This window comes from Tachysurus fulvidraco, chromosome 12, assembly GCF_022655615.1.
Source record: "Tachysurus fulvidraco isolate hzauxx_2018 chromosome 12, HZAU_PFXX_2.0, whole genome shotgun sequence".
Lineage (NCBI taxonomy): Eukaryota > Metazoa > Chordata > Actinopteri > Siluriformes > Bagridae > Tachysurus > Tachysurus fulvidraco.
In genome coordinates this window covers 7781820-7790553 of record NC_062529.1, presented here as the reverse complement: position 1 = coordinate 7790553, position 8734 = coordinate 7781820, and positions in this window count along the sequence as shown.

Below are 8734 nucleotides of genomic sequence, written 5' to 3'. Positions count from 1 at the left end.
AGAGTTGTGCAAAAAAAAACAGCAGATGACTGAAATATTGTATAGTATGTCTAATGGCACTAACTGAAATGTTTCATATATTTTAAGCATATCTTTTGCCAACTGGCTCACAGAGTGCCCAAAAATAGTCACTTGCAGGAACAAGAGTCCTAGTAGAATATTTCAAACAGGAAAAAAAAAGACCATACAGAAAAGAAAATGTAGAATCGAAATAATTGTGATGATATTTAAAGTGGATGTATGCGGTACAGCAAAATTCTTCACAAATCCTGAAAGCAAGACCTCCGAATCCAACTCACGATTGTGATTACACTGTCTCTGGAACAATTATTTAAGGTACTGCTTAAGAAGGTGCTTAACAATGTGAAGGATGTGAATTCAGCCTGCAGTTTGGTATTAGATTACATAACTTGATTACTTTAGTCGTGTGGCCGGGTGTAACTAAGGAAGACTTAGATTATTGTTTGAGCATGTGGAAAAATTTGTGTTGTTCTTCGTTAGACATTCACCATACGCTCCAAAATGATTGATGATTGATTATCTAAGCATTCTTTCCCTTTCTTTGATTCATTATATTTAATAACCGGCGGCAAGTCTACTAATGTTGTTATCCTCTCTTTGTATTTAAACATCATAGTTGTTGCACAGACAGGACAGTGTGTTTAATGCCGCCTAAATTCTTTCCTGACAGTTTGTCTTTGTAAAGTATAATTCAGACATCTTATTTGTGTAAATTCATCTGCTGCACAAACATATCCAGCCTTATCAGCAGCATACGGCGAGATATGGATACGTAAAGATATAGAGATTGCAGCCGTCTCCGTGATCTACTTGACCTAAAGCCAGGTGCTTCCATCCAGTAGTTGCTGAGCGTAGCCTTGCAAAAAAAAATCCCCAAGGTCACAAACCAGCACATTTCAGAACGAGACATATCCTCACGTAGACCACTTCAACAAAACTGAGTGGCAACTCGAAGGAACCCAAGAGTCTCAAAGTAAGAGCAGTCTCTTTTCTCGAGAAAATCAAGTGCCCACTTAGAGGGGGTTCTAGACGTTTAGCAGTGAAGAACCTGCCTAAACAGTTTTTAATACTCCAAATTGTAGCTATTCCATCAAATGAGTCGAGGAAAATGCATTCCTCTCTTTTCAGTAGATTTAAGTGTATAATTAGAGGCCTTTGGAGACAGTTCCCGCCTCCTTCTCTGTACATTGTTGTAGGTTCGTGTGTGTGGGGCTGTGTGTGTGTGTGTGTGTGTGTGTGTGTGTGTGTGTGTGTGTGTGTGTGTGTGTGTGTGTGTGTGTGTGTGTGTGTGTGTGGGGCTGAAATCTCATGGAGGGTGGTGGGGGCTAATCCTGATCAGAGTTGGAATGCTTTGGCACTGACTCACCTCTCTGCGATGCTAATGTTGTCACACAACACACACACACACACACACACACACACACACACAAACACACACACACACACACACCAGCTCATATTTCTAAACTTGTCAGAAATAGCTTATGTATGGCATACGTAATAACACAATAATACATAATACTACTATTTTTTCTTTTGACTGACTTTGCTTTTAGTAAAAAGTGTGTAATCTGACCAGTTACTCCTAAAAGATTCTAGTCGATGAGAGCTGCCTTTGTTCTCAGACTCTGCTATAGAAAGTACCTTTAAGACACAAATGTGCACCTACAAATTTATTTGTAATTTATGGAGTTTCCAGACTTTAGCCATTGAAGTCTGATGAATAGAACCAGTATGGGGGGCATGATGTTCTCCGTTCCCCTCGTACGATTTATTTCCTATATAAATGTGTGACTAAAAGAAATCCGTAACATCAACAAACCGTATGTTTTGGAATTTCTACCGAATGCTCGTGTATTAAATATGATAATGAGAGCCATGTGTGAGTATTTCATTTCAGGCTGTATGAATATTAATGAGGCCACTGGCAACCGTCCACACACTTGGATTGGTCTCTAGGATTTTATTCACACATACAATAAAAACCTTTACATAAGGGAAAGTTAAGCGTAAATATTCGGTCACATGATTGATATTTAGTTGTGCGATTACCAAACCATCAGTTTTTCCCCGTATACCATTCCATCCTTCTTTTGAACCCTGATATTTTGGTTAAAGCGTGTAGTAAAGAAGCAAACTTGGAGGTGCAGCTGCTGAGCTTGTGCCCTCCACAACTGCTTGGGTCACCTTTGGCCCGGGTCCCAGCTGTCAAACGCTTTGAAAAGCCCATTTGCAGCTTCTCTCTAGGGTGCTGGGAGAATTTTACTTGCACACTGACTCGAGACCAGTTGTGCTGCTTCTTTTACACTGAACAGGGTTCTGATTACTTATTTTGTAGCAGTATGAAAGGCTTCATAGCCCTGGGGAAGCAGTGGATATTTAGTACGGCAGTGGAAGAGGTCCGCCAGTGAATTCCTTGGAAAAGACTTTAAGTTTGTTTCATACTTAAACCCCTGTTCATGTTAAACAATGAAGCTATTTTCTGTGTAGATTTGTTAAATATATTGTATGTAAAACATGTACATACTCTATAGCTCATTTTGTTTGTTTTGTTTTTGTACCAATTTGAGTAAGCTAATTATCTAGCGTGTATTATTAACATTGTGAATATACACACTAATGTTAGGTAACTATTAAAGGCTTCCGAAGATTAAATAACTACAAGTTATAGGCTACAGGTTAGAGTCTATATACACGTCCTACAACTGTGAGAAAGCTCATTATGGAAACAGTGAATCTGTTGACTTCACTATCAAAATCTACTATGTCCTGTTTGTATAGCAGGCTGATCAGCATGGGTGTAATGATTTCCTGAGGACGATGTTGTCCTATGAGATGTAAATGAAGCCCCTGGTTTTCCCAACCGGAGAGAGAGGGAGGTTGATTGTGTTTCGCTGGGGTGTGTGTTTATTGGTGAAACAAAGCAGTTGTTGTGCACCCTGGGACCGGAGCTCCCAAGAGAGCCAGCGACTACGAGAGGTTCTCACAGAAGGGAGAGACAGAGAGCTTCCAGGAGGCTCACTCTTTTACTTTGCACTCATCAATGGCTCCCCCCCTCCCTCTTCACTCAGACAATAGCAGCGCATTCCTTTGCAGACCTTTGCTCGGCCCAGCCGGAGTTTTACCATGTCATTCATTTCCAGTTCTAGCACACGGGACATTAGATGCTCCTCACACACATGGTCCCACAGGCAGCATCTGTGTAGTACTGAATGTCCTAATATATTCTGAACATACAAAGGCAGGGGACAGATAATGTAAACTATGCATTAAAAGATCTTCAACTCTATAATAAAACAGAATTATATAGGGTTTATTTGGGTAATAACCTGACTAAAACAAATATTTTAGATTTTTTAAAATAAGTTCCACCTTGGTCTAATTAAACTTTCGCCACTTAGTTTGGCGAAATTAAAGGCGTGCTTGAATGTTGTTGTTGTTTTTTTGTGCGTGTGTGAGAAAGAGAGGGCTTTGTTTAGCCACCCTACCACATAGTCCAGACTGGAGAAGAATACCTGGGTCTGTCCAGTACTTGTCAGACATTCCCGAAGCTCCTTTGTCGCCACAGGTCTTTTGGCAGCCTCCCTGCTAGCTTTTTGTCTTTTTATCAATTCTGGAGGTACGTCACGTTCTTGATGCCTCATTCTCTCTCTTTGTTAATGGTGGTTCTCACACTATGCCATGGAACATCTCATGTTTTTGAAATTCTTTTCTATCCTTCTCCCGATCGATACCTTTCAACATTAAGATCTTGTACATGCTTTGGAAGCTCTCTGTGGACTGTGGTTTCAGCAGTCTTTTGAAAGCAAGATTTTACTTGTAAACATACGTGGGAAGCACAGTGGGAAGTGTTGTACAGTATATACCTCCTCCTTACCTCAATACCTCCTTGTAGGGTCTCTGGTTCAATCCTGAGCTCGAATTACTGTCTGTGTAGAATTTTCTCCGGGTTCCCCTGGTTCCTCCGACAGTCAAAAACATGCAGGTAGGTAGATTGACTATGCTAAATTGCCCCTAGGTGTGTGATTGTGTGTGTGTGTATATATGTGTGTGTGTGCATGTGTGTGTGTCTGGTGCCCTGCAATTGGGTGAATTCTCACACATTACATAGTGTTTCTGGAATAGGTTTAAAATTTTTCACAAACCTGATTGGATGAACTTCCGCTTAGCTGTAAACATTATTTGACATCATCGCCCGTGACATCTGTATAAGTGCACAGGAATGCATTTCTTATGATAACATTTATCTCGCACCTGTGGGGTTGGGTGTTTGAGTCCTGCCTCTACCATCTTTTCAGGGGTTTCCTCCAGGTATTCCATTACCAAGACTGGCTGACATTACATTACATTATTTGTGTGTCCTGTGCCCTGTGGGTTGCGGTTAGGGTTGCCTTGTGTCCTGGGTCTCCTCAGATAAGATATTACTCAATTCAATTCAATTTTATTTATAAATCACATTTCAAATTTGCCTGAGCTTGCCAACGTGCTGTACATACATATAAAAGAAAAGGAAAAAAGAAAGAACATAGATATAAAAGAACATGTACAAATTACCAACAATTAAAAGCACAGGAAAAGAGGTGTGTTTTTAACATGGATTTAAATTCAACAAACGTAGAAGCAGTTCTGACTGGTGGCAAGCTATTCCACAGCTTAGCGCAAAAGCTCAGTCTCCCCTGCGTTGCGGACGAGATCGTTGTACCGGTAAAAGATGACCATTTTGGGATCTAAGTGATCTTGAAGTATTGTACAAAACAATCAAATCTGATAGATATTTGGGAGCTACATTATTGAGAGCTTTGTAAACCAATAACAGAATCTTGTATTCGATACGGTATCGGACTGGCAGCCAGTGCAAAGAACGTAAGATTGGTGTAATATGGTCTTGTTTGCGGCTACCTGTGAGTAGACTGGCTGCTGCATTCTACCATTTGAAGACGAGAGATGGAAGAGAGAGGTAACCCAGAGTACAAAGAATTACAGTAGTCAAGTCGAGTTGAGATAAAAGCATGGATAACTGTTTCAAAACTTTTCCTGCATAAGAAGCTTACTCATTACTCTTTCCTGGGTAACACAACAACTAAACAGAATAACACATTTTTAGACTGCCCCTTCCTTCCCCTACTGAGTCTAAAGAAACAACATTTTTTCACTTTATTCGTTCTTCAAAGAACAAACTCAAAGGATGTCACAGAGACAGCATGGTTTTTCTAATGGAGACACTAGAAGTGTGAGAAAGAGCAAAAAAGGACTTGCACTCAATTTTATTGGGTTATTCATTATGTTTACATAGTTATGTGAGACGTCCTTTTTTAAGATACGTAGTTTATATTAAATAAAATAAAAAGAATGCTAACAGGCAATGCGTTTTAACCTGGTAATATTTGACAGAACCTTGTTAGAGTAAAACTGGATGTCCTGCAGCAAGGTGCTGTAGAGCAGTTTGCATGCTGGAACTCAAATATCACTATGCTGCTATTACATCTTTATTGTACTGCAACATTCCATGAATATTGTCCATCCATAATGCTAACAAGCTGCTGTACCCGTGTATCTACCCTGTCTGTGTATATACACGTAATAGAAAGACCTTGTGATCTCAGTAAACATAGATTATTTTGAGAGTCTCTGCCAATTTTGTCCTTCCTATTCCTGGCTGAAAGGAGTAGAACCTGGACTGGTCTTCTGATGTTGTAGTCCATCTGCATCATTGTATGCTGTGTTCTACCACATATATATAAAATTTTGTTAGATTTGTTTCTGTATATTCTCTGTCAATCCAGCTTGGACATTCTCCTCTGACATCTGTCAACAACAAGGTGTCTTTGCCTGCAGAACTCGGACTCACCGTATATTTTTGTACCATTCTACAAAAATGCTAGCAAATGTTGTGACTGAACATCTCAGGAGGTCAGCAGAAATACTCAAACCAGCACAAAAATGATACCATCATGTATCACATGACATCAGATTTCACTTCAATTCAGAGGTGATGTGATCAATTCATGTGATTAACTAAAGCTATTTACCTGTGAGTGTATGATTAGTATGCTTGTGTGGCTAATTGGATAAAAGCATGAATAATAGATGGGCAGATGTTCTGATTAAAGTCATTGTAAACCCACATCTTTTATTGCTACTTTTGCACTTTAGCTGCAAACCAAATTTCACAGTGATAATAAATTCAGGTTCAAATTATATTTGTATGGTGGCTTTGTGGTTAGCATGTTTGGCTAACACTTCCAGGCTTAGGGGCAGGGCTGTCAAGTGTCACGCATTGAGAGTGACAGTCACACCTTTGGGTCTTTTCTCACGCTCTCCCGTACACATCGTATTTCTCATGCAGAAAAACTTTTTGACTATTTATCATATATTTAATAAGCCGCAGCGCCCAAAATGTATCTGTCCGCACCGCTGTCTCTATGGAACCAGGCAGGAATCAAGCGCGTCTCCCCTGGAGTTCTTTGTCGAGCCTGACACTTATCAGTCGATCAAAAAAGAGGCTACACACTAGCCAATCAGAAAATAGCACTATCTGGGTAAGATTTAACGCAACAACCAATGAACAAAAAACATTAGCGAGGCTATTTTTGATGGTCGGTTTGAACAAAACCTCCACACGAAACAGCTTGTCTCTGGATGGGACATTGTCCTCAATCAAGACCCTAAAAATGTTTGGGCTTGAGCCGAACTGTTTTAAATGGGAGCAACATTACACATCACACACACACACACACACACACACACACACACACACACACACACACACACACACACACACACACACACACACACTCTCTCTCTCTCTCTCTCACACACACAAATTAATAAATGAAATTAAACAAATACTTTGTATTTGGTTAAAATGTGGTCAGTGATCATTACCAAACACAACTCTCCGATTATTGTTATTTATTTATTTACTATTTTGTATGTATGTATGTATGTATGTATGTATGTATGTATGTATGTATGTATGTATTTATTTATTTATTTTGTGTGTGTGTGGGGGGGGGGGAGGGGGGGTCGGTGGAGATGTCACGCTTGCCTGTCTTCAAAACTTGAGAGCCCTGTAGTGGTTTAATTCCAACCTCCAGTGTGTTGTGTGTGGAGTTTGCATATTCTTCCCATGCCTTTCTGGTTTCGTCTGTGTACCCTGGTTTCCTTGCCCAGTCCCAATACATGCCTTGTAGGATGATTATCATCTCTAATTGTCCAGGCTGTGTGTCTCTGGTTGTGCTCTGTGATAGACTGGCATCCTGTAAAGGGTGTACCTTGTCTTGTGCCCCGAGGCTCCTGGGATAGGCTCCAGATTCCATGCGACCTAGTAGAATAAGCGGTGTAGAGAATGGGTGGATGGATTATATTTGTCACATACACAACAAAACACAATATGAAATGTAGAGAAAAGCTTTTTGATGGTCGATGTCATAAATGTAGAATACAAATAGAGTAATCATTTTATAGAAATAGAATTTCCTGTACAGTTGCTCTTTCAGCTGATCCCTGTACGGGGTCACAATAGGTCACATGGTCCGCATATGTGGTTTGTTACAGGTTTGATGGCGGGATGCCCTTTCTGATGCAACCCTCCCATTTTATCCAGGCTTGGGACCGGTACTGAGAGTTAGCCCTTTGGTGGATGGATTAGCTCTCTGTCTGGGTTTTGAACCTGGACCAATTTTTTTGTGCCACGGACTCATGCAAGTGAATTTTTCCACAGACCAATGGGTGATTTGGGATCAGGCTTGTACCAAAATCTAATAAAGTATATAATTTATTATTTATAATGTAAATGTAATTATTACATTAAATATTATGCACTATATTTCTACTATGGTCTTATTGAACAGCCAGTCTCCACATTATACCGAGCGGACTTGGAGCATGTGAATTACCTGTTGTGACAAACCCATGATTTAAGTAGGACTCATGGTATTTACTTTAATATGCAGCTTTCTTTTCATTGCAAGTGCTAGAGTCTTCTGCTGCCTCACCATTGGGTCTTTCTTCCCTTTAAAATAAGCTCTTCAACAAGGTTGTTTTTTACTCATTAATGCTAGGGTTTGCTTGTAAGCTTAATGTATCGGTGCATAAAAGGTGCTGCAACAAGTGCTGCAAGAAGGAACAGACGGAAGTGGTCACTTTCTAAAATAAAATTCCCTGTGTACTACAATACTCAATAAAATGAAAATAAAATTAAAATGAGAAATAGTTTTTTTATTGTTTCTGTGTGGCCCGGTAACCAATGATCCATGGCCCGGTATTGATTCCCTACCCCTGTATTAGAGAACACCATAAATGGTGACATGGCTAACCTTTATCTACAAACTCGTACAGCAGTTGTACAGTGATTGAATGGCAGTCTCTGATTAAATTTACTGTTCCTGTAAATCCATGATTTTGGTCTCCTCTTGAGATCCTTGTCTATCTTAAATTATCTTAAAATACCATCGAAAATCCTTGGATGGTGAGCGTCATGGAAAGTCACAGATAATGGCACAGTGTAATCATGGTTCTGGGGGAGGAGACTGAATTCAGATGGTGGGATGTCTTGAGAGCATTTTCAATTTGCATACCCATGTATATTCATGATAGTGAATTTAATTCTCTCTCTCTCTCTCTCTCTCTCTCTCTCTCTCTCCTTCCCTTTTTTCAAAAGTTGTTCGTCTTTGACATTTATCATTTTAACTGTTTAATAAAATCTTAATCT